The 27,171-nt window shown below is 39.7% G+C and overlaps 2 long non-coding RNA genes across 2 annotated transcripts in view; both read left to right on the top strand.

Moving 5' to 3' along the window:
• LOC107835899 (uncharacterized) overlaps window positions 1-27,171 on the top strand; it is a 112,878-nt gene that overhangs the window by 81,629 nt on the left and 4,078 nt on the right. The gene's annotated exons all lie outside the window — the stretch shown is intronic.
• Window positions 9,240-15,031, top strand: LOC107835900 (uncharacterized). The gene is made up of 3 exons (XR_001661738.1): window positions 9,240-9,682; window positions 13,330-13,549; window positions 14,578-15,031. It is a non-coding gene; the product is annotated as an uncharacterized LOC107835900 (long non-coding RNA).

The following is a 27,171-nucleotide window of genomic DNA, read 5'->3' on the forward strand; positions in this document are numbered from 1 at the left end:
ATTTAGCAGTCTTGTGCTGGAACTCTATTACATGTTTCTACATATCAGGAAAAAACCTGTAAAGGAATAAAACTCTGTATTGAGGTAAATGTAAATATCCACAGTTTGTAATGTGAATGAATCTAACAGAACATGTCAGGGTTCAAGGGAAGGAATGAGCGCAATACTATGGAGCCCTCCAGGGGACATGGGGAATTTTTTTTCCTTTTGCGTTCCCTCGCAAAACTTTTGCGTTCCCTCGCAAAAGGTTTTGCGTTCCCTCGCAATAATCTACTGATCAGTTTATGCGGCATAATTGAATACTGTAAGCCTTTCTTACGGTGGCCGCCGTACTTTATGCTTTAATACAAGCTTATGTAAGGTTTTTCCATGTTCTGAGTTATTATCGCGGGGTAATAAGTCATCTGATTGTGTCTCTGTTGTGTTTGTAGTCTGAATGGTTTAAATGGCTGCTTTCAGTGCCGTTCCATCAGTTTTCTGCACCAAAGAGTTAATAATAATAAACACGTTTTCACTGAGGCTGTGAAAGAGCCATATGAATGAAATAAGTAATCATTGATATGACAGGAGCAGCGGCTTTGACGCCTGGTGGTGGGTGTGTCGATGTGGGCGTGACGTCATCAAGGATGAATGGGAAGGTGACTGGCTGCTGGCTCTGTGTGTATGAGGAAGCGGGTGAGCTGGGTGTTCAGTCCTGGCAAAGTTTGGAGCATGATAATCAAAACTAAATAAAACGATAATTGTGACAGAACAAAGAAGAGATTTGGTGTTGATTGATACACGGACATATGAGATTCCCCAAGTTAACCCAGTGCGGCCCTCTACCACCATTAGTTTGCTGTGTTTTATAATAATAAAACGTGTTTATTATTATTAACGCTTTGGTGCAAAACACTGATTGAAAATCGATTTATTTAATGCATGTTTATATATGTTAAGGCTAAGATGGAACGGCACTGAAAGCAGCCATTCAAACCATTCAGACTACAAACACAACAGAGACACAATCAGATGACTTATTATCCCGCGATAATAACTCAGAAATAGTCCATGGAAAAACCTTACATAAGCTTGTATTAAAGAATAAAGTACGGCGGCCACCGTAAGAAAGGCTTACTGATCAGTAGATTATTGTGAGGGAACGCAAAACCTTTTGCGAAGGGACGCAAAAGTATTGCAAGGAAACGCAAAAGAAAAAAAAAATCCCCAAGTCCCCTGGAGGGCTCCGTACAATACAATATAAACAATTTCAACAACAAAAATGAGTATCATACCTTCGTTGGTAAAGCTTCAGGTTTATCTGTAGAGCTGACACAATATCCACGATGTAAGATCTCGATAGATGCAAGCTGGCCTTCAGACTCTTCGGGAATCTGTGAAGCTTTATACAAGCTTCAAGCAAGTCGCAGAAGAGGAAAAAAGTAAAAAAATAAATAAATAAACAAAAAAAGAAAGAAAAAAGAGAAGAAAATGGTGAAACAGGCTGAATTACTGAGTCATTAAATCTTCTTTGCCTCTGTAGCTGCGTTTCCCTTGACTATAAAATCGCCCAAATTGGATTTACAAAAATAAATTCATTTAACAGAAACAAGGCAATGTCGGAAAAACTCGTGTAAAGCTGCACCGGAAACACTCACTTTTTTCATCAGAGGAGTCACGTGACCAACAAATGGACGTTACTACTGGCGGGAAAGACGAAGGAGGACCATGACGCAACATGGCTTTTTTTGTTGGTTTTGTTTTGTTTTTTGCATAAAGAAACGTATTCATGTGTGATTTTAATTTCTTATTTAGCGGACACAATTGTGTGTTTTTTCTACATTAGCGAAATACGACAAGGTTTTGCGCACGTTTGTGGAACTTGTCAGAGAAACGTTTCGACGTGATGACTGGGAAGCCCGGAAACCTTTTGATTGACACACTACAAGGTTGAGATTAAAAGGTAAATTGCCTTTATTGTTTAACGTTGCAAAACAGCTTTATACACTACTGTCTGTATTATTACAAGTAATTCAACATGACCTACTGTCAGTATGTTTAGTGGGGTCTTTTCACTTTTACAGGCTGATTTAGAAAAAGCAGAAAGTTCACTCTTTCAGGACCCTGATCGTGTGTGTGTGTGTGTGTGTGTGTGTGTGTGTGTGTGTGTGTGTGTGAGAAGCTGGGGGTCCTTATGTGCAGCTCTTTTGTTTTTTCTTTCTTTTTTTGGGAATGACCTCACCCACCGAGGAGCCCTCACTCTTGTCTCTAATCTCTTTTAGATCGGATGCGTTGCTTTCCCATCATGCTTTTTTGTTTTTTCCTCATGACCCTTGGGTAATAAATGTAATGGTCTAAAACTTCTGCTACGTCTCATCACTGTTTCCCCTCCCTATTTGGAAAAAAAAAAATCATGAGAAACTATACTCTTTATGTTCTCTCGAACTTCGTTATGCTGTGCCAGAATGGGATGATTTCACTGGAAAATGTATATATCAGCTTTGATTTTTGCCTACTTTCTCGCAATATGGGCCTGCTTTAGTGGAATAAACATTGATTTTTTTAAGCTTTTTGTGCATTAGCTTTCAGATTTGAAATCGTATTTGCAGGAGCTGTTTGTGATCAATGAGAGAAATCAAGATTTATAGCTGTGATGTAATATACAAGGAACAAAAAAAAAAAAAAAGTCTCACTGTCTGAGATGGGTGTTTTTACATGTAATTTCACCGTATCATTATGTTACAGCTGTCGGTTTCTTTAAGTGCACTATCAAAGCATGACCTGGGTAAAAACAAAAAGCAGTTTTCAAATCAGAATTGATTTTTTTTTTAAATCTCTCTAAAATACTCTTAATTTGAAATAAATAATTGCAATTAGGAATTTTAGCCCAATCAACTTCACTGAATTGTTTTATTTTGGCTGAACTGGAGGGCAGTCCAGCACCAAGGACCTCTTTAAAGTCATCTTAAAGAATCTCAGTCAAATTTTAGTTAAAACTTTGACTAGGCCATTCCAAGACTTTAATTTCATTTGTTTGTTTCATTCAACCTTTTAGAGTTGAACTTATTGGTGTTTCTTGGATCATTGTCCTCCTGCATAATGTCTGAATCCTGGCCATACTTCCAGCTTCAGGATTTGGAGTGAAAGTTATAAAGAACCAAAATAACCCTCATATAACCCGACTATAACCCCATCTTTGACTGGTTTTAATCTGTTCTTTTTTATATATATAAATGCTGTGTTGGCTTTACATTCAAAGTACAGTAATGAAACGCAAAAGATGAAACGAGTTCTCAAAGTTTCACTTTTGTCTTGCTAGCCTCCAAAATACTTTCCTAAAAGTCTTGGAGATCATTAACATGCTTTTATGAAAAATGCGAGGCAGGCTTTTGTGTTCATTAATGCCACTTGTGATTTTCACCTTGGAAGTCTCCATTGGGTGTCATTTTTGCCTGCCATCCACTGTCTAAACCCAGATATTGTTGAAGAGCTGGAGGTTGGTCTGGTGTATATCTCTAGCAGTCATTAGGAGACAGGCAGAGCAGACTCCCATACCGAAGATCAATTTTAGGAAGCAGTTAACGTTCGTCATGTTTTTGGACTGTGGGAGAAAGCCAGAGTACCCAGAGAGAACCAATGTATGTACAGGGAGAACATAAGAACGACATGCAGAAAGACTCTTGGTGCAGTGCAACAGTGTGACCCCTGCTCTGCTTTTCGTCTCTCTTATTGCTGAATCATGAACCCAGACCTTACCTGAGTCAAATGGGCCCAAATGTTAGGCCCATCTAACCCTAAACGTTGGTCAACATGTTCATTTTAAACCGTAATTGAATCAAACAAATAAACACTTAACCAAAAAAGGGTTTACTCAATTGTTCCTAATGTAAGAAAAGGAGGTTTTTCCCAATGGCTCTGGTTGATTTGGATAACTTTGTTTTCCCCTAACAAATGAAGACATGTCATTGGAAAAACAACAGAGAAAACTGCTTTTTATAGTTACTACATTTTTGCCTGATATCGAGATTTTTTTGATGGTCAAAAAGACGTACGTTTGAAGAAATAAGTCGCAGTCTGCCTCTGATATCTTTCTGTGCATTTCTTCCTGTTTTTCCCTCCTTCGCTTATTTTGATTCTCCAAAACTCTTCTGACTTTACTTTAGCCTTTCAGAGCTAAAGAGATAAAAGCAGCAAACCTGCTCCCTCTTATCTCCTCCTAATTACTCCTCATCATCATCATCTTCATCACCTCCCATCTCTCTCGTTGTTGTTTTTTTTGTTTTTTTTTTCTTGTGAAAGCCTCTTTAATGACTCGGTTTGATGTTCTCGCTGCCTGTCTCCAACTTCGGAGAGCTTCCTTGAAGACCAACAAGCAGCCTTTCATAAACACCGTAAACCTCCACGTACACATATAGACGTCCCTCTTCTTTTTTTTTTTCCAGACTGTCCATTGTGTGTTTCTGCAGCCTTGAAGGATCTTGAGGAGTGTCTTAAAAGCATCAAGAGGTTCTAAGAGGGACGCACAAGCAAACACACACTAATGGCCTCACATTATCTGTCAGCAGCAGGGGAGGCGCAGACACACTTCACAGGGTCCTTTCGTCTGTCTAGTCTTTTAAGAGGACAGGACAGTTTTTTGGGGGTCCCTGAAGGCTGCCAAACAGAATCATCTTTCTTTACTTTTGTTTGGAGGTAAGGTCAAAAATCTCAATATGCTGTCCCTGGCACAACGAACCCGCTGCTGTTTGTGCATTTTTGTGTATACGTGTGTGTTTGGCGGCGTTGATTGAATGTTTTGGGCGCTGGATTTGTGAGATCAGATCAAATTTAAAAAATAAAAAAAGAAGAAATAATGAAGTGGACAGCACAGATGTAAAAAGGAATGGTTTCTTTTGTCTAAGAAGATTCTTGTAATAGTTCAATTAAAATTCCTAAAATGGCTCGGGAACACAATAACTTCTCAAGACTTCTTTAAATACCGATGAACAGATAAAGTTTTTTTTTTCCTCAAAATTAAAGAAAAAAATCAACGATCTTTACTATCCTTTGTTGGTATGCTTGACAATTTGTTTTATTTTTTTTTTTTTGCAAAAATGAGAAAGTTTTATTGTGTGTTTTACTTTTCCTTCGCTCAAACACCAGATGTAAGTCTGCTATTTTGTTACAACCCCATTTTGCACTAGTATAACGTCATATACAGCACTCATACTCAGTACACGCGTTTTTTATGTTCCTTTTCAACCAAAACCTTTAGCGTATGTTGTTGGGATTTTTTTGTTGTTGTTGTAGTTTAGTACGTAACGACTAAGAGGAAGGAAAGGGATAAACGCTTTTCAAATGTTGATACAAAAAAACTGAAAAAGATTTGATTTTAGGTTAGCTTGAATAAACACTTTGTAAAACCCCATGTAACTCTTTTGCTTGGTGTCTACCAGTTTTACACATTTAGGGGCTGAAATTCTTACCCATCTTTTTTGTAAACTAGCTAAAACTTAAGTTATTAACTAAAACAGGCCTTTATATTTTTCTGATTGTGATGAGTTACGCTACATGGAAATTTCCTCGACTGTTTTACATTTTAAGTTCTGATGTCCCAACATGTTTTTTTTTTTTAATTTGTTAAAAAAAGTTATGCAAAGAAGCTACATTTTTGTATTGTTTTTTTACGACACGTTACAAATGTTTCCTGACGGTTACATTTTGAGACAAAAAGTAATGGAGGTAATTTTTCACAGAATAAGAAAAGTGCTTCAGAGGAGATTTTTTAAATAGCTATTCTAGAAATGAGGTTTTGTAAAGTACTTCTGTGCATCTGTCAGTGCATCTGTCAGTGCATCTGCAATAATAATCTGAGAATCTGAAATAAAGTTGCATAGGAGCGTTAAGAAAAAGCAGGGACTCTACGTGAGAAAATTTCGTAAAGACCAACGAGAGAATTTGGATTTAAAATGAGGAAGTGGGAGTTTTTATCACATTTGACAAGTTCTTACCTTTGCAAGCGGACAAGACGTTTGCCAGTTTTACAATGTTGGACGGTTATTAGCTAGAATGTTATCTACAAAGGATGCCTGTTGTACCAATCATTTTGAGATTTCCTTAAATTAACCAACACGCAGCAAAACTGAGTGTTCATAACAGCGAGGTTAGCAATTTCTGAGCCAAAATATCTATGGGGAGACCAGTTGGTTGGAAAGAGAAAAACCTGGAGACGGGCTGAGTTTTTGATCACCGCCTAAATCAAACGTTAGGCTTGTGCCAATACTTAAACATAAATTTTCCTAAATTAGCTTGGTACGTCAACTTGTGTTGAAAACGACACTTATTCATGGGCCTTTTTAATTTGATTCCTGTCTAAGTGAAAACCAGACGGACGAAGCAGCAACCGGGCGTTTCTCTGCTGTGAAGTTGTACCCGGATTAACCCAGACACAGAGAGACGCCGCCTCACTCCCACAGGCTCACTCCATACGTCCACTATTATCTGTTTTAAAGCTAATGTGCAGCTGCCGTGTCAGTGGTTTGGACTGAAAGCTGTAATGAAGTGACTGCGTTCCTAAAAGCTTGTGGGGAATAGAAGCTATTTGTCATAAAACACCGTTCTGCACGAGTTCACAGCACGGTTTATAATGTAATAAAGACTAAATACAGAATATCCACCGTAGCCGTATGTTAAGTTTTAAAAATGCTCGTGTAACTCCATCCACGGCCAGCAGCTGCATTCAGTCAGACGCCTGACCCAAGAACTGGACCGCACTGCCTTGGTATTCTGGAACAAATCTGCTCTCATGCTAAGTGAACCAATAGCACCGCCATGAATCAGGAGCAACGTGAAATTTATTAGCTGTATGTAATTAATACAGGTAAAAGGCTTCCCTTCAAGAAGATTTCTTTTTAAAGCAAATCACCTGTCAGAAAGTTGGACTCGGTTGGCTGTTCAAAAATAATTAAATGAAACTAAACTAAAACTAAACCATTTTTACCTGACAATAACTAATACAAACTAGCAAACACACTCTAAAAACTCACTAAAATTGAGTTAGACAAACAAAAAGTCACGACGAAATAAAACAAAAGTATAATGAAAACATCAAAATAACTCTTGTGCTGCCAGATGTCAAAATCACTCAAGTCCTTGTTGCACATTTTTCCTGGAGAAGGGACAAAATGATGTAAATCTCATGGGAAGAAATGTTATGTTGATGACTTTGAAAATTACTGCAAACTATTGCTGTGAACACTGTTCACGCTCCACTGATTTACACATAAACTCATATTATAATCCTGCATTTTTTTTTTCCTTATTGTACCTGTTCTCAAACTATGTAGCACAGAACCTGTCCTTGATGTCTCAGGAGGTAATACAGTTAAATATTACAGGACTTAATTAGATACAAACCCCTACAAAGCCAATACATGCTGTAGTCATGTTGATTTTTTTTATTTTTGGTGTTTTGTCAGAAACTGTCTTTCCTGGGCAGAAATGTTCTCAAGACTTCTTTAAATACCGACCAAGGACACAGTTTTTTATAAGTTAGTGTGAATGACTCAGAGATGTCTAGATGCATAAATAAATAAAAAATAAAAAAAAACATTAGAATAACACAATAGGAGAGTTGCATATTTGGCGATTCTCACTCAGGTCTCACGTCTTGTACCTTATAACCACAACGAGGGAGTAAAGAAATGAAGTGGAGCAAAACATTCAAGCAGCCAATTATGATACAAAAGCAAAACTATAACGATGCGGCGTGGATGAACAGATGTCTTTGTTGAAACCACGATTACCATGTTCAAAGGCAAATGGGGAAAACGCTCTGAATCAATGCTACTATTGTTTGTGACTCTTAACATTTTCAACCGCGACCAAGATTAAAATACTTTGTGAGAGGATTGGGTGGTAGCGGTCAGCAGTGGGAGCAAGACGAAGCAAAACTAAGAGTTTGTTACCTTACCTTACCCATCCTCTAATAGCATGCCGAAATTATTGCAGCTTAAATCCAGAAAACTTAAAATGTCTGCGCCAAATAAAACCCAGCTGAAACAGGACATGCATGGATGCAAGCACATTTCAAACTAAATAGAAATGAGTCCCCATAAGGAAATACCAGATTTCTCATTCAAGCGGCCCTGTTTACATGCGTAAATGGCCAGAGGTACAACCTGCATGTGTGTAGATGTGATATAAACTCATATCTACAGGCAAGAAGAAGAACTTGACAGCGTGCGAGTTGGTGATGTGCTGCTGAAAGGTCCTAAATCAGACGGGTAAAAACACCGACTCAGCAACTATCTGCATTTCATGTGCAGAAACGTACATCTGTTAATGTTGCATGCCACTTACGTGCATCACGCACACATTGTTATTGTAAACGATATAGAAGTGTGTTGGGGAAACGCTGATGCTGCAGCATTCCATGTGTTCATTCACACGGCTACTGTAAGAACAGAAGCACTTAAAAAAGGGGGTGGACGATTTGTTTAACTGGCAAGAAGCTACTTAGTTCAGGCTGTAAAAACAAGGTGATGTCTTCACAGGACAAGTTAATGTGCATCAAGCCTGTCTTCCTCCTGCATTAGGGGGATTAACACTGGGATGCTTAAAGAGGTAAAGCTGGGCGACACGGCTTAAAAATAAAACCTCCGATTTTCTTCATACCAGGTCCGATTTTAATCGATTTTTTTCTTGCTTTCTTTGTTAAAAAAAGAAACTACAGTTGACTTGCAAAAAGTTGCTTTTATTTAAATCATCTCTCCTATGAGTTGCATGACGAAGAATTAGGACCACACCTCAAGAATTTTTGATTAATTACAAGAACATAGTGATATTAGCAGGAAAAACATGCAATTTTACCAGAGAAACATCCTATAATTAAAAGAAAAAAAGTAGTTTTAATAATAAAGTCATTAAAATATGACGTGACCACCTCAGTCCTTGCGGTTCTTTATTCGAAATAGACACGGACGTTTGTGCGATCGTTTCAAAGAGCCTCGCAAACGGCAAAGTCCTTGCTTTTGATTTTTGTCATCTGATTTTGCAATTATTGCTTTAAAGTTGTGTGAACAGGATGACCGTTGTCGAAAATGTGATGTGATGTAAAGTTCATCCAAGTCATGAAAATGGGCAACATTTTGTGGCAATAAGTTGCTTAAAAAGGTCTTGAAATTCAAGTGGCAAATTGAAAATATGGAACATCAGATCCCGTTAAGAGGATTCTCTTAACCCTGTAAACATTGTGACTGTAAACAAACTTAGTATCGCAGAAAGACGCAAGTCTTCAAGTATCATCACCCATCCGGGTGTTCAGCTGATTCTAAATCAAACATCAAAATATGTGGGGTCTTTTCTCCACAAGTAACAAAAAATAAATAAATCAGATAAGCACAGAGGGAAGGTAAACATTAGTGCAATTTATTTTTATGGGGGTTTTTGTCCCCAACTGATCATAAATGCATGTGTTGGCATGTGTACTTACATGGCTGTGGCCACATAGGTTAAGACTGCTGCTGGGGATTGGGGTGGCGTGGGGGTGGAGAGGGTGAAGGTAAGTCATTGATTTTTTTTTTTTTTCCCTCTCCCCCCTCCGTTTTCTCCAGGATTTTGACAGAATCATAGCACCGTGGAAACAAAGAAACTGCTTTGTGGCAGAGGAAAACCTTTCATTTCAGTAGCACTGAATGGTGGCTTGCTGCTGATAACAGCATGGGTAATCACACACACACACACACACCAACACATACCAGTGTAAGGTACCACTCACATATAAGGTTAAGGTATGATTGTCGCACATGATTGTGAAAATAAACAACCCAAAGGTACCTTTTTCACTAAGCTGCAGCTCAGACACACAATCACAGTTATTATCAGCCTCCACAGGAACAAATGTCAGCTGAAGGGCTGCTTCTCATCTGCTGCATGCCGCAAATTAAACAGTGATTTTCACAGGTTTTCTTCTTTTCTTTTCTTTTTTTTATTGTAATTTTTGAAAAGAGAAATGTTTTCCCACAACCTTGTTTTATCACAACTCGAAAATCAGACAAAAACAACATGTGGAGCAAGACACGAGTTTTACGCTCTTTGCACATCTGGATACTGACATTAGCACAAAATTATATCTGAAGGTAATTGTTTTGTACTGGATGCTATTTAGGGGTGTCATAACAAAGGGGATAAATACAAGTACATGCTCCATTTCTTATATTTAAAAAAATGAGAACCATGTATTGCTTTTCTTTTACTACACAATTAGTTTCCCAATGTGGAGGGGTATGGATACTTCTGCAAGTTTTTTAGTCTTACTCCATAATCATATTTCTGATTTTATCCCAGTTACCTATGTTTAGCATAAATTTTACTTGTTTTAAGCGTTAGTTGTGCTCTCGAAGTAGTATTTATTTATTTTTTTCCCAATTATGAATGTAAATGAGCTTCAATCCTGAATTGTTTTGGAGTGGTTCACCCGGGTTTGTGCAGTGAAGAATCGCTGGCTTTGATTCTCCCGTTGCCATTACGGCATCTGAAGTCATCCCAAGGCAAATGGAAAAACAACATTGATACAGATAGCGCACATTGGGAACGATGAAATTCCGGAGTCAAATTGCTCTTCATTAAACGATTTGACCCCAAAATATTAGATTTCAGAGTTTCAATTGCATTTCGTATCTTTTCTATCATTATTGAGATGACGAGCGATCAGATCGATTCTGTGACAAATTAACTTGAAGAAGACCAGACTCCGCGGCCGTCTCAGAGTGTCTGTCTGTGTGCACATATATCCAGATGTTTACATTCGCCCAAATGGAATTAATGCCATTGTGCAGACATGTACATCTTCATATAACACTGATGGTGCTGTGTGTCTGCATGTGTGTGTGGGTGTGTGTGTGTGTGTGTGCCTAATCTAAATCAATCAATTTTATTGTGAAGACTGAGGTTAGCTTTAGGTTAAGATTGAAGAAGTAGGAAAGGAGCAGGCCACGGTTAAGGTCAGGGTAACACAGTGCTGTGTGTGTGTGTGTGTGTGTGTGTGTGTGTGTGTGCGTGCTTGGCAAGCTGACTTTGTCTTTATTGAGCTGTAGCTGTAATCTAAACAGCCCTGCAGTGAGTCTCCTAACCTGAACCAGAACGGACGGATAGAAATCGGCGAACACGCAGATAAAGGAACAACCAGCCCTGAAAACATAACTCACTCATCAGCGGTTACATGGACAGGAGTGGGAGACAGTGTCTCCACCATCAGGTTCACTCTTGGGCAAATCGATGGATGGCATATGTAGGCTTTGCAAACTTTTACCACAGTGTCTCGCTATAAAGTATTGGACTGATTGTGAACAAAGATGCTTAGGGGCAAATATGACCTCAATTTTTACATTTTGTAGAGGGAATGTTTCTGCAAAGCAGTGGAGAACTACTGACTTTTAGAAGTTCAGTTTTCACCTATTCGCTGATTGTTCTGCCGAACTCCAAATTATTTGCAGATTTTTTTCATAAATATCTAAAACTTGCAAAACAAAATGCAGCTTGTGAAGCTGAAATGCCCAGTGGTACACTACTTGGCGCAAATTGGTTGATGTTTGCAAACCATCCAATGCAAGAGCATCATTCATTTTCCTTGGTACATATTGGCTGTGCCTCCAAGAGCGGTTTCCACTGTGCATATTAATAATTATTAAGGTATATTTTTGTGTTTGAATCATTAAAATAGGCAGTCATAGAGGCAAGTTTTAGCTATTTGTGGGCAGTTGTTGCCCCATAAATCCTGGGGGTCCGCAGTATGGTTTAATATGAAGGACACTCACCCATTTTTATAGGGGGTAAGTTGAATTTAGGATCAGCATGCTGTTTTCCTTCCCACTTTCTAATCCTCACCAGTTAGTATGTAAACAAGAACAGGGCTGACTGGTCGTATTCAGGAAGGACAACAACCTTTAATGGTCAGTGGAAATGCTTAGAGCCAATTATATTCAGGTGCTGCCCAGCATTCATGGCTGTATTCACACCAGGAAAGACCTCTGGTCCACTTGTTTGGTCCGAACCAAAATGTGACTTTACTTTTTTCATTTGGTACAGTTTGCTTTCACATTGTACTTTTTTGCAGGTGGCCTATAACATTCCTGCTCCCGTTCGACAGACAGGCACAGACCTAGAAAAAGCAAACTTTGTAAGTCCTGCATTTGGCATTTCTGTTGTGCACATTTGTGATTTTATGATGACCCCAGTACCGTTTTAAATGTCAACAGCAGCTCACTGAAAACAGGTTATTTCTGCAAATGCGCGCTGCAAGCAGAATGAGACCAAACCCTCTGCGTGTCCCTGACCCATGACATGCTACTACCATTAGCATTGCTAGGCAGAAAATCTGCATCTCAAGTAGGATTTCAGTATAATCACTGCACACAACAGTAACGTCGACACTAAAGACCTTACATTCAGCATAATGAACAGCATCTGTGGCTCATGGAGTCCAACGAGACGTGCATTTCCAGTAGCTGGTTCGTACCGAGGCCGGTCTGCATTCACACTAGAACCAGCAGCGTTTGTTTGGCGACCTCAAAAACTGGGTCTCGGTCCGATTGCTTGGTTCCACCACCATGGTTCTTTTGAATGCATTCACAAACACAAAAGGTCCAGATCGACGGAGTAAACAAACTCCAGTCTGTTTAAAAGCAAACCAAGTGTGTCCGTTGTAAATACAACCTAAAATGCAGTATTGATATTAATGTTAGTACATAAAAACTGCTTCCAACATGTGACATTTATGTTTAACGATTGATTTAAAGGCATGCAAGATAGATGCAAGTTCATTTATGTCCATATGTTTGTATGAAATGCATGATGAGCTGTGGATTTGTCTCAGCATTTGTTTTTGTTTCATATTTGATGAACATTTGCTGCATCTCTCCACCCTGGCCTTTCGAAGATGACTCGTCTCATCTGAAGCCACTTACGGCTAAATGTCCCATCTGGTAACATTTCCACGTTTCTCCGCTTTAAATCAATAGAAATAATTTTCCTAAGACCCTGACACACGAGCGCGCGCCCACACACACACGCAAACGCAAAACACATACACACACGCGCGCACAACTAGGTTGACTTCTTTTCGTTTCATCTAGCATTTAATTTGATTGGCATTTGTGTGGCGGCTGTCGTTTATACGACTGACTCTGAACCTGCACATCAGTTTGAAACCAAACACTCGTTTTTTCGACGCCATGTTCTCTCTCCCCATCCGCACACCCCCAGCCCCTCCGGATTGGATTTATTGATCGTTATATGTCCAGTAATGTTGATTTGCGGTTCATTCTTTCTCTTTTTCAAGGTTTTTGTCTTTGCAATAAATCTGTTGTGCAGATGAGCCGAAGTCAGCGCACACCGGTCTCCATTTTAGCTTGCTCCTCCATCAGGTTTGGGGCGCGTGATGGCCGACGATCTTCCTCGAGGTGCGACGCGTCGGCGCGGATGATCGGCAACGCAAAAAGAAAAAAAAAAAAAAAGACACAACACTCAGACGGGCAAACACTCTTGGTTGCGACATGTAAATTGATCCAGGAGCAACGGAGCCACGGTAACGGTGAGTGATGCTTCGTTATTAATGTATCCAGATGAGATAATTACTCAGCCCTTCTGCTCCTCCATCGGGCAGTTAGTTAAACACGCGTCGGGGATTATGATGTCAGCTAGATTAAATGATCAATTACGCACACACGGCAGAGTGCACGCTCCCTCTCACCCCCCCTTCCTCTGAAAACACACCTAACACACACACAAACAAATGTAAGTGTAACGGGGATACACTGTATGTGTGCTGGTTTGGTCACCGGCCCGTTGGTTGGGGACCCCGGCTTTTGACCTCTCGCTCCGGGGTCAGGCAGCAGACGGCCGGCCAGCTGGACATTTCCATCTCAAAGACCCCAAGGACCCCCCACCCCCCTTCTCGCACGCGCACACACACACACACACTCATCTAAGATCCCCTCCCTCCTTTAAGTTGTATCTCATTTTCTCCTGCTGCGGATGGTCGGGTGGTTTATGGGTGCGGAGGAGCTGCAGCCATTCATTTCTCCCTAACAGGAGGTCTAATGGAGAGGTCTACGCTGGAAACCTGAGCTCTCACTGAGTAATGAGCTGCCCTTTACTGTCCACTGTGTGTAGCTTCATGTGTGGTTTTTTATTTAGTGTGTGTGTGTGGACTGCCAGGCCTGCTCTGACCCTATAAATGATGCGTCTCCTCCTCTCATCCACCGCGACTCTTCGCTGCTAACAACCTCTGATCCGATCTTCTATGGCGGAGGCCCCCTGAACTACCTTCGCCTCAACGGGCTCCTAATACGCTCCAAGCAACGGCAGGCTTCTCCGTTTGAGGTTGACACAGGGGGGGACCCACGGTAGGAGCGGGTCACGCCCAGCGGCCCTGTGTGGCGATCCCACCGAGCCTCGTCGACTACACCCTCACAATCTGCGGCAGAGCCGAGGGGCCGGGAGGGAGTGGGGGAGGCAGCCACTTCTCCACCGTCTAATGCAGTTAGGGCAGGGCCAATCAGTCATCCCGACCAATACTAACCATGTCGCTGGGCCTCTCCTCCCATCTTTTCCACGCAGGAGCCACAGAGAGCAGCACTGTACATTTACCTGCAATTAGATTTGCCTGAGTATCCTGCTGGGAGTGATGGAGGCCCCTCCGACCTGGAGATGGCAACAGCTCCTGTTCCTTTATACGTTGTTCACGAGCGCATTCGCCCTAGTGTGAAGTAAGCATGTTTTTACGGGATTTGAGTGAAATCCAGTAAATATGGGTTTGTTTTTCTTTTTTTGTTGTTTTTTGTGTGTTTTTTTAAAAAGAAGAGAGAAAGTAATGACCCATCCAAGCTGTTGTGTTTATAACACAGAATGTTTATTTGTACGCTTCTCCTTCTTGAACTTTTCTCACTTTTTTGGAGGATTTTGTGGGATGGACCAACACAAATTTATACATAGTGGATTTATACAGGATTTAAGTTTAGTAGGCCTGTGTGTTCTGGGTGTTTTATTCTTAAAATAAAAAATCCTATTGACCTAAGCAATAATGTTTACAACACAGAATGTTTTTTTTTTCTTGTACATTCATCCTTCTTGAACGTTTTGGATTTTTTTTATTTATTTTTTTTTATGAGATGGACCAACACAAAATTGTACATAACTGCAGAGTAAAATGAAACTGTATGATTTTTAACGTTTCTCACCAAAAAACAAAATGGCTCAAATTGGTGATATTCTTCAAAATCAGCTCAAAAATAAAAAAATTATTAGTTGGCTTTAACTGTGAACCTTGACTGGGCCATGATGACGCAAGAATATGCTGCAAGCTACCATTACTTTGTAGCTCTGCTTGTGTGTTTAGGGTTGCTGGGAAAGCAGCACTGGTCACAGTTTCCTGTTTTTTCGAGCGTCCAACAGGTTTATTCAGGTCCATTCAGTTTTTCATTTCTCTGACCACATACCCTGTTCCTGCTGTAGCCTCACCATGATGATACCACCACCACAAAGCAATGCTGCTGTGGCTTGTTTAGGCTAATTTAGAGTTTATCTTTTCTTCAACAATGGCTTTCATCCTGACAGCGGTTTTAGACAGGCTAAAGTCAAGTATTCTTGACTGAACAAGTATGTTGACTGAATATCAGTGTGTGATCAGCATACAGCACACACACTGTGTACAGCTGGGACACAAGTGCCAACAGGAGGTGGATGTTAATATGTTCAGTTAAATTCCCGTATTCTGCCTGAAGGATAAAAACTGTTACAACTTGATTTACAAAACAAATTTCCAGAAATTGACTGCGTTTTGTTCATGTAAACAATTCTGCAAGGTAATTGTTTGATTTTATTAAACTTTTTTTATTGGAATACTTTCTTCTGCAATTGCTAAAAAAAAAGACATGTTAACATATTAGCCATTTTTCTTTTTATTTTTGTGTCTTTGCAATGGATGACTTTACTAAACACTGCGCGTGTGTGTGTGCGCGTGTACGTGTGTGTGTGTGTGTGTCCGCACAGCAGTAAGTCCCGGTGCCGCCTGGTGACAGTGCGGTAGTGTTTACCCGGCCATTGGCTGAGGTGGTGGATGGATAATGATTTAACCATTGAAGATTAGTGAGCAGATGAATACAATGGAGAGGCTGATGGCTGCCTTGTTCTGTTTGCTCTGCCTCTACCGGGAACTCGACAGATCACACACTCACACACACACACACACACACACAAATAGTTTAATCACCATCACCGAGCTCATGACACATGCACCTTAACTAGATGGAGACCTCAACTCCTGTGTGTGTGTGTGTAGGTGTGCGTGGGTGTGTGTGTGTGCATGTGTGTCACTGTGTGAACCTGTGCTGTGTAAACATGTCTGCAGTTTCGGCGGGAGGCTCTCCTGCCTTATCAGAATGCACAAACACACACTCGCACACACTCACATGGTCGCCATTCCCTCGCCCCTCAGCCTCCTCTCCTTTCTCCAGTGCTTCTGTCTCGTGCGCCATCGCTCTTTTCCACACCTCCGCCCCTGTTTTCTCGGTGATTTAGTGCTCCGGGCCCCTCCCTGTGCTGTGGCAGCACATTAAGAGCATTTAAACCGTGGCTGTTACTAAACAGGGGTCTTTATGGAGCCGATCCACACATCTAAAGCCCATTACAGCTACATCAAAGCAGGATAACAATGACTAATGAACAATAGATATCATGGGAGACTGTGCCAAATCAGTATTCACTATTGCAGAGATGGTAGCAGAGTGTGTGTGGGTGTGTGTGAGTTTTTCTTTGTGGTGAGCATTTACTGCTCCACTGATTCAAGCTTCCATTAATTGCTCTGTGTGTGTGGATCAACACTATGTATCTCACTGGACCTGTCCACATGCTTCTTATTTCTATGTGTGTGTGTGTGCGTGCGCGTTTGTTTGTAATACCTTGTGGGGACGATTGATTTTTATTATCAAGATTTTTTGGGGGACTTGCCTGATTTTTTTCATAGATCTAGGACGTCTAGAAAGGGTGGGCCCCGCAACTCACCATTCTACTTTCGGACCCCGCCAAGTCTATAAACCATACTGTGTGTGTGTTTGTGTGTGTTGTATTAATTTTTATATTTGTGAAATTAAGATTAACCACACCACACACTCCTAAAGGGAGAATCATTATGCAAACACTACTGTAATAGTCAATATGCAGGTAGGAGTGGGTGTTTATTGTATCGTTTATCATTTATCATGAAAAATTCCTTATAAGAATTTTGATTTATCGCTGCCTCAATAAATTCCAATTACAATATTACATTTTTAAAAGTCAGAAATGTTTTTTTTTTCCTATTTTTTTCACAGATTGTTCCACAAGAGCATTGATAAATATCGTCAAATTCAAAAGGAGGACTAAATGCAGTTCCTGTGTGACATAAACCACACTTCTTTAAATAAGTGACGTCATAAAAAAGCATATTCCAAAGGGAATGTTCTTCCAAGAACAATATTTATTTGTGTGGTACAGTTACCTAAAAGAATGGGTAATAAATAGTTTTTATGCTGATATTTTGATCATGATCACAATACTACCTCAAAATATCACAATAAAATTCCAAGTCCATATCACCTTCCCCTGCATGCAGCTTTAGTACTCGCTGACCCCCGGACCAGCCTCTTCCCCTCTGCGTCAGAGCTTTGGATGTGAAAGAGCGCAGAAGTACTCTGAAGGCTTTGCTGTGAAGTGTCGAACGGAGAAGGTGGAAGTAGCGTCGGTAATCCCATAATGGCAGGTACACGATGACACAGGGGAACCTGTGTAATCCTCTTTTGGATGCAGCTATCATTGTCCATATCCCTGCCACTTTCCCTACTAATCCCAAACCCCACCCGACACCCCCGCTCGTTCCCCCGCCCCTCTCTGACACAGCTCTCGTAAAAACACAGTTGCACGGCTGTTCATGGATAATTTAGAGGAAAACTGGACTTTTGCAAAATTCACGACATGCCTTACGCCTAAAAACAAAAAGATGAATTACAAACATCTATTTGATTGGCCTGATGAGAATTCATATCTCATAGATAAACACAAGTGGGTTTGGATTAACTCTGTTAACTTGCCTACATTTTATTGCTGCACTAAAGTTACAGTAACAAGTAAGTAAACTTTATGATTGTATGTTAAAAAAAACAAAAAACAAAGATGTTAACTAATGCTTGATACATCTCATAAGTTTAAGAGACAGGAAAAATAAATCAATCAAACAAACTTCTAAGTAACTGGAATGTTTTGTGTAGTACACTGTTAGTGGTGGGAATTTACCACATTATCATTTATCGTGAAAAATCTCACTTATTGATGGTAAATGTTTGTTTATTTATTTATTTATTTATTTATTTATTTTGCTATTTTCTCCGCTATTTCTTCCACATGAGCATCATTAAATTAATAAGTGTGATTAAATGCAGTTACTGGGTGCAACTAAGTGATATAAATCACACTTTTTTAAAGAAATTGTTGTTCTGAAGATGCCTGTTTCAAATGGGAATGTTTTGTAGAAACATTGTTTGTGTTTTCGGTGCTAGGGATGCTACATCATCCCGTCACAGCCATGCAATTACTTATCAAAATATGTAATGATTTGTTTTTTATTATAATCTTTATTATCACAATAGTACCACAAAATATCGCGATAAAATTCCAGGTCCATATCGCTCACCAGTTTTAAATCAACAAAAACTGGTTACATTTAACCTGATTTCTAAGGTAGCTTTATTAAATTAATGACTCAAACAGATAAGATTTGAACTCCTAGGATAAATATTGACCTGACCGTTTGATGCAACAGGCAATATTTGTCATTTTACATTTTACCAATCAACAAAAAGATCTGCATTATGGCAGTCCTTAACTTTTGGTAAATTTATATATTTGTTCTTTGTTAAACATATTTAAACATTTCAGCCTCTCTACTGCCCACAACAAAAACAGCTGACTGAACCAAACTCTTCCAGTTAAAAGCCACTTAATTGAAATTAACTCTTTTTTTTTATTACACTTACAAACTAATATGCGTGCTTTCCTAAAATTGACATAGTTTTAGTGATGTGTACTTAAAATATCTTAAATAAATTTTTAAACTATGTAAAAAAAAAAAAAAAAAGGTCTCAAAACCTGCCTTCCTGCAGTTGAAGCATCATTTTCAGTTTATGAGCAACTCTTATTCCAATAGTTTTGTTGAATGGAGTCAAAAAGACTTTTTTTGGTACATACGCAAAAGATTTCTAAAATAAGCAGCCACTAGAGGAGCTTAACGTCTTCATTTCTTGACAAGATATGGCAAAAAAAAGTAAAAGACAATGAAGCAAACGAAAGAAAAACTGTGAAAGTCTACTTGCGGGCATCCTCGTGAATAAACGTAGTTTTGTTCCAAGAAACAGGCGTGAAGAGGAACGCAGCCTCTTGTTGACGTCGAATATAAAATCCTTCCCTTTTCAATCTTATAGATTTTTTTTAGACACCAGTAAAGGACAGCAGTCTCGCCGTAGCAACAAATTTCAGCCTTATCACTCGGTGCCTGTTCTCATGTAACCCCCAACAGACAGAAAGCTGATAATAGACGTGACACTTCTTGTGCCGTACATGTGGCTGAAAGGAAACGCCTGTTAGGGATTATTATGACAGCTACAACTGTAATAAAACTTTACGTTTTATGTATTTATTTTTTTTATAAATTGTTGTTGGGGGTTTTTATTGAAACATGCGCTGAAAGCTGTTTGAATGTGTTGCTCCATTTCAGAAAACGGACTTGAACTTGTTCAAATAAGGAAGTCGACACAGAAAGGCTAAAATATGCACAATACGAAGTACAGATCTGGAACAAACAGAAGAAAAACCCTGTTTCTGAAAACCTGTTCAGAGTTGCTTTTGATTAGCAGTAAGTGGGATATGAATTAATATACTTGATGATGGCATCTGGACAAAACGTAATCTTTACCACTAGCTTCATATTTGTCTTTACGGTGTAACGTACTTTGAACATCCTCGTTGCTGAAATGAGCTCTACAGACAAACCTGACTTTAAAAAACAGGATCTATGAATTAAAGATCCAGAGCAAACGGTTACAGTGAATTACACACCTTTGTGTGTGTTTATAGCTTCTCTCAAAACTCCATTAAATCTCATTTCAACCATTTTCAGACTCTTTCCAACTCACCCTCTTTTACTCAAAATACTAACAAATGCAGGCCTGTTTAAGGACCTCTGGTGGAAAGCATCCTTTTTTTTTTTTTTTTTTTTTTTTTTTTTTTTTTTGTATTTATCTAATAATCTCATCCTCGGTGTGACTCTGCCTCCGCGCTGACCACCAAGCCTCCAGGCCACGGGTCTGCTGACCCCTCACCCCTGACCCTCTCAGCTGGTCAAACTCTAACCCTGGGACAGATGGATAACGGACTCTTTGCTTTATCTCCTCCTGAACACACTCTTCCTCCCTGCTCTCGCCGCAGCCTTTCATTTCACCTCTCGCTGCCCTCCTCTTTCTGTCTCTTCGTCCTCCCTCTCCCGCTCCTGATTACCTAAACTAACAGATCTACTCGTGTCCTAACCCCTCTGTTATACACTCCACTTTCAATTTTTACTCTCTCCCCCCCCAACCTCTCCATTGACACGTCTCACCTGTTCGGCTGCTCTTACGTCGCCGCTCTGTTCACATGTTTACGCTTTCTCTTTTCTTTGTGTCCATAAGCCGTCTTCCACCGAGCGTTTCCTTTCCAACTTTCCTGTTAGACACATTTGGCATTTTGTCCATGCGACTCAGAAAAGAGTTTTTTGCCATTTTGCCACGTTGAAAAAACAAACTGAACCGTTTCTTTTGATAACTCAACACAGAGCAGGGCATAATTGTGACATGGATTAAGTGTGGCAAAAAGGTTTTCATAACTTTTTTTACAAATAAAAATCCTACAAACTTCACAAAAAAAAAGGGAATGCAGCTATAACTTTAAAGAAATTACTTTAGTTGGGCCAAAGTAAGTGAATGAAGGTCATGGAAGTTATTATGTTCATGTTTGTTCACCTTTACAACTTCATAGGTTTACTTGGATAAACTTAACTCGAGTACTTTTGACCAATTAGCTCTTTGTTTTTAAGCTTTGAGCTTTACAAATCTCCAACTTAGTGTACATCTGTATTAAGGACTTTTACTCTTATATGTTGATCTAATGGGAAGAGTATGGCAAAACTACAAACCTACCAACATCCATCAGCCTGACGGGCCAGAGTTCGCTGATTGTGGAACCCAATATGGGCTAAAGCAAGTTTTGGTTCCCTACCCACACAAAGTTTATTTTCCTTAAGCATTAGATCGATAGAAACCCTTACCCTTTAGTGGAAATTAACCAATGACTGGTCAGTTTATCACATCCGTCGTCAATGGATTAGAGCAAACTGATTGTCCTTAGAGCTATGATGGCAGATTGTTCGAATTCTCACTTATCTTCGCCGAAACCGAACTGGAACGCTTCACGTTGAGCGAGCGGTTTCTATAAAAGTGCTGGTGAAGCACGACGTTTGGAAAGCAGCAGCTCAGGTGGCAAAATATGTCAACAAGTCACGCACTGGTCCAGCTTTTTAGAAGGAGGCCGAAGCTAAATGAAAGCAAGCAAGAGGCTCTGTTTGCAGTTTGCCACATGGAAACGGCAAACATGGAGGGAAAAATTCCTGACTGCAACGTCCCACCACACTGAAACAGGGTGGTGGCACCGTCATGCTGTGGGATCCTAAGAATGTGGCGTTAGCATAAAACGGGGTAATTCTGGCTGAAAGTCTCTCGGAAGCTGCAAATGACTTGAGTCTGGGACACAAACATGCAGGAAGAGCAATAGAGTGATTTAGTTCAATGCATATTCCCAGTCTAGACCGAAACCCAGCTTGGAATCGGTATCAAGAGAACTGCTGGTCACAGATGCTTTTCATCTGATCTGATTGAACTAGAGCTGTTTTGCAACTAAAAATAGAGGGGAAGAAAAAAAAATTCACCTCTGTGGACCTGCAGAACTGTCGGAAACAAACAAAAGGTCTTAGTAATTCGGTTTTTGTGCTTCACTAATCTGGAACAAAGTTCAAGAAAACTGCAAAACAGCCGAAAACCTGAGTTCCTTTATATCGAGGCCAAAAATCCACCTTTGATTCATAACGACTGGAACATTGATCAATATGTTTGATGTATATTTTTGCCTGATGATTTTGATTGAATTGGTTACCATTTATGCCGTAAGTCACCTTCAAGGAAAGTCAAATAAACTTGACCTGACTCAGATGTGTGCAAGCAGGCACACTTTTCAGATTTTCATTTGTAAAGAGTTTGAAAACGTGTCTTGGCTCCCAGCCACACAAATATCACACTTGAGTTTTGTAGCTACAACCTAGAAAAATGCAATAAATAAATAAAATCCAGAGGTTGTGAATACTTTTCGTGACCGAAAGCTTAAACTGAGCTGGAGGAGATCTGTCATGAAAACAATGTTTTTTTTATGTATTTATTCTTTTGCGCTAACAGCGTTTGAAGTCACCTTTTTATCCTGAAATAATCCAATTTGTGGCGCCATCCATAACAATTAGGTGAAAACGACATTAAATTCACGAGATTTTAACTGTCAAAATACTTTCTTGAGATATATATATATATATTTTTTATTATTATTCTTATATATGTATAAAAGAGCCTGAGCGGCCACCCCGTGGTGTTTATGTTCTAAATAATTTTCCAGGAACCTTTTTCTCTTTCCATGTTTGTATCCCCTCTCCTTTCCCTGGACTAATATATGAGGCCATTATAAACATTTATGCAGCCCCAGAAGCTTCCCGTGCCAAAGGGGCTGACGCTCAGGCGGATCGAACCTTTCGATTGATACTGAAACAATTTGCATACTGATTCTCTTTCAGAGCGCACGGATCCATAACAACACCGCTCGGCTATTCAAATGCGCCTGCACCGGGAAGGAACGGAGAGCAGCGCGGACTGCGGCGCAGGGGAGAAAATAGTAATAATAAAATTAAAATTAAAAAAACAACAAAAAACCTCGGACTTTATCCATGTTATTGCGGGACGGGAGGATTTTTTTTTTTTTTTTTTTTTTTTTTGGGAAACCCGCGCGGCGCCTGCAGGGATCTTTTACCGCGGACTGGATTCGGGACGCTCCGGAGGAGGAGGAGGAAAGGATGGAAGCCGAAGGAAGCCGCAGCAGGACTAAAAGGAGGAGGAAGAGGAAGATGAGGGGGAACGCGTAAACATACAAAAAGAAAAAAAAAAGATAGAAATGCGTACAATAAGAACTACATTTGCTCTTTTTGTGTGTGATTTTTTTCTTTCTTTCTTTCTTTGCCTGCATATATGTTGGAATTAAAGTGTTCGTGTGAAAGTGGCGCTGCCGCTCTGCGCGCTGGGAGGATGATGAAGACGCATGACAGGAGTGGGATCCTGCGGTAAAGTCGGGGATGTGGAGAGGGGGGTGTGGGGGAATGGGGGGTTTATACAGTATGTGAGTGCGTGTGCGTGTTTTCAGGAGAGGATGATATTTAACTCTTTTTTTTTTTAATCTGAAAGAATGAAAGGGAAGAAAAGCAGACATTTCAACCGCGGCGCCCCGTTGACTTGAGAGGAGACGTGGAAAGAAATGGTGGGGTGGAGTGGGGGCAGGGGGGGCTGCTGCACGCTGTCCGAATCTGACGCACACCGTCCGGATGCGTCTGCACACAAAACTTACAACAGCTGCACCGCATTTCAGACCAGAGGAGGATGGGGAGGTGTGGGGAGGGTGGGGAGATTTTATACTGAAAGAAAAGTGCTTTTAATGAAACGCAGCAAAAGAACCTGGAGTCCTTCTGCGGAAAACAGTTCAAGAAATTCCTAAGATTTGCGTCGTTCGGTGCTTAATATCGACCTTCTTTTAATCTAAAGCTGATCTGCTGTGTTTCGAAGCTTGCCGTTTGAGAATAAGATGATTCGAGCTGTTTTGTGTGATTAAATTAAGTAAATGAATCAATAAAAAAAAATAAATGAGAGAGCGCGGCGGTGCGTCGGAAAGAAGGCGATGAAAAGGAAGCAGGTCGTCGCATCTGTTGGTGGGGAGCAACTCCACCCTGTTGTCGCTGTAAGAAAAAAAAGGCACACAGATCAAAATGGCGCGATGCAAATACCATTCCTTAATTTGCCGAGTTGGTTGCAGTCTTTAAAAAATATGGGAAACATTTCTACTTAATTTAAACGGACGGCTTTCGTAAAATATGTACCGGTCAAACGCTCTGTTCGAATTTAACCGAACCGGTGTAACACCTTATATGCATTTTGTTTGTGTAGGTTTTATTTAATATGAGTAGGAATTATGTCATTTTAACAACTGAAAGATAATTAAATAAAATTGTTTTTTTTTTCTCCAGCTAATTTTCAAAATTAGAGCAGAGCCGGCCCAAAGTTTTTCTGCTACCCTAATCATTGATTGGGGCCCCAATGCTTAAGCGCAGTCACCATGGCACCAATTGATTTTCATCATCTTGTGTCTGTCTATGTATTTATTTACCTACTTATTTTACAGCTAGTGAATCAATCAAAGTGACTACATCACAAAGTGCTACTTGCTTGACGTCTATGTTAATCACTTAACATATTTTTGTAAATGGAAATGTAAGAGGAAGTGTCTTATTTGTTTCATCTGGTTTTTGTGCCTGTTGAGGCATTTCAGCTTTTCAATGAACAGTCAGTGGAGTTAGGAAGCAGGGGTCGACTTGATTGATTTTTTCATTAATTCCTGGATTTGTTTGTAGTATGCTGCGCATTAAATGTGGTTCTAGCATAGATACATACAGCTGAGTAGTATTAATTCCGACTGTTAACATGGCCACTAAATTATGGTGAGAAACATCTGCATGACTAGAACTTTTAAACATTTTTACTGAATCAAAATATTAAATAATAAAAAAAAGAGACTTTGGTCTTAAAACAAACGTTTCAAAGTAGATTCAAAAGTAAAATCATTCTTGATAAACAACACCGCAAAGTTCAAGTTTTAACATCAACATTTTGTGTGACAAGTCAAGAGCTTTCTGGGGCCCCCTGCTGGTCTGGGGGACCAGGACCATAGGTGGCAGCATATATTGTTTATGCCTTGGGCTGGCTCTGTTTAAAAATAAAAAAAATAAAAAAATCAGTAAACAAAGATATAGAGTGGTAATTGAGGCAGCTAACTAGACTAAAGTAAAACCAATAGATTTTTTTTATTTTTTATTTTTAATTTACCCTAAAGTGGCAGCTGGCTAACATTTGCCCTGACAACCACAGATGTGTCGTTTACTTGCAATGTCTGCTTCAAGGTCAAGAAGCTCAGCTTGCTATCACTTTTGATTTTACCATTAGCGGTGGCTAAAGCCGGGATACAAACATAAACTCTTGGTTACACTGCAGCTACACTCAGCTACAGGTCTTGTAAAAGTTCTTAACTTTTAACTATGCTATATTGTCATTCATAATGCACATAAAAGTTCCCGTTTGGAACATGTTGGGTTTAATTAAAATGAAAATACAGTATCTGGAAAGGAATTATTTCCAGATCAATTTAGTCAACGTTGTTATAATTATTGAACGTCATACATACACATAAACATGCTTGACTTATTATATCCCCAATATTTATTTTTTTGTAGAGTACGTGAGTTAAAGTTGCTGCCATTAAAAAAGTAGGGCGAAGAAAAATGACGAATATTTGAGCAATACATGGCAGAAAAAAAAAAATCAAATCAAATAAGTCAGTAAAAACCCGTTCTTCCTCGTGCACCTGTTAAACTAATTCTCGGCTTGTTTGCGTTTGAACTCGAAGCGCGCGTGCAGGCTGCAGACAGGGGCCTGCTGGCTATCGTTGACACAGTTTTGTTGCCATAATTGGAGACTCGCAGAAGTTACACGGAGTAATTGGGCGGCATATGGGCGCCTTTTAATGTAAAGTGATGCCTTATTAATCGCACATGACCGCGCGAATCAGAGCAAGTGACGCGGAATAACGCAGGAGAAAAGGCAGTTGATCTACCCCTGAGCAAGGCAGCAAGCAGGTCGGGCATCTGCTGCTCGCCCATGATGGCATTTTGACTAATTAAGGAAAAGGGGGAGGAATAATAATAAAAAGTAAATTCCTTAATTAATGAGAAAACTTTAAAAGGCACTTCGAAGTACAATAATTGTTGTTTTAGCCTCGAGGGATTTTAGTGAGAGTTCATTAATATGAAAGAAGAAGAAAACCAGTTTGCAGAATTAAAAGCGTTATTAAGAGATTATGTCCATGTTTGGTATCCTCTCGATTTATCGATTTTTCTTTTTACTTTATGTGTTTAATTATTTATTTATTTATTTTATTGGTTTGTTGATGTTCCTGTTTCATTTCCGGTGCGTTCTACAAATGATTTCCGTTTTGTTTTAATAAAAATATAATCTAAAGTAAAATATATGTATATATTAAAGTAGTAATCAATTTATATTTTAAGTTGGCTTTATTAGAACAAATTGTGGGCCTGTGCCTGAGTCCCCTCCAGGAATTATAATTTTATTCAGTATTGATTTGCGCGGTGCGGTGTGTTTCCAAGGCCTGTAGCTAACACCTCAAATATAGCTCAGAAAGGGCAGCCGCGCCAACGCTTCCGTTCACATATGAATCTGCAGAACATCTAAAATTTTCTCAAATATCTTATGTTTTTTTTGTTTGTTTGTTTGTTTGTTTGCTTATTTTTTGTTTTTGTTTTTGTTTTTTTAATCTTGAAATTCAGGTAAATTTAATTTTGAGCTTGTTGGCTGTAGGGGTGGCGTACAGTCCCCATATTTGGGATTATGTGGATCCGGCGGATTCAATTATGAGTAAAAAAAAAAAAAAAAAAGACGAAGGGAGCGATGCGTTATATGTTCTCTAAAGGTTAATTCACTTTCCTTGCATATGCGCCCTTATTTTCCTCCGACTCCCAACTCAAGTGGGCTCATTTATAAAAGTTCAGCCGACGCCATTTAGCGCTCAGACTTCTGCCTAAATAAGATGTAATTGTCATTTTGAGCTGGGAAGACATGTCGTTTTGGCAGAGCTGCTGAAATATTGATCCGCGCTCCTTCCTTTTTTTTTTTTTTTTTTTTTTTCTAGGAGGCATTATTGCTTCTTGCTTGGATATGAAGCTGC

The sequence above is a fragment of the Poecilia formosa genome, unplaced genomic scaffold (genome assembly GCF_000485575.1).
Source record: "Poecilia formosa unplaced genomic scaffold, Poecilia_formosa-5.1.2 Scaffold29, whole genome shotgun sequence".
Lineage (NCBI taxonomy): Eukaryota > Metazoa > Chordata > Actinopteri > Cyprinodontiformes > Poeciliidae > Poecilia > Poecilia formosa.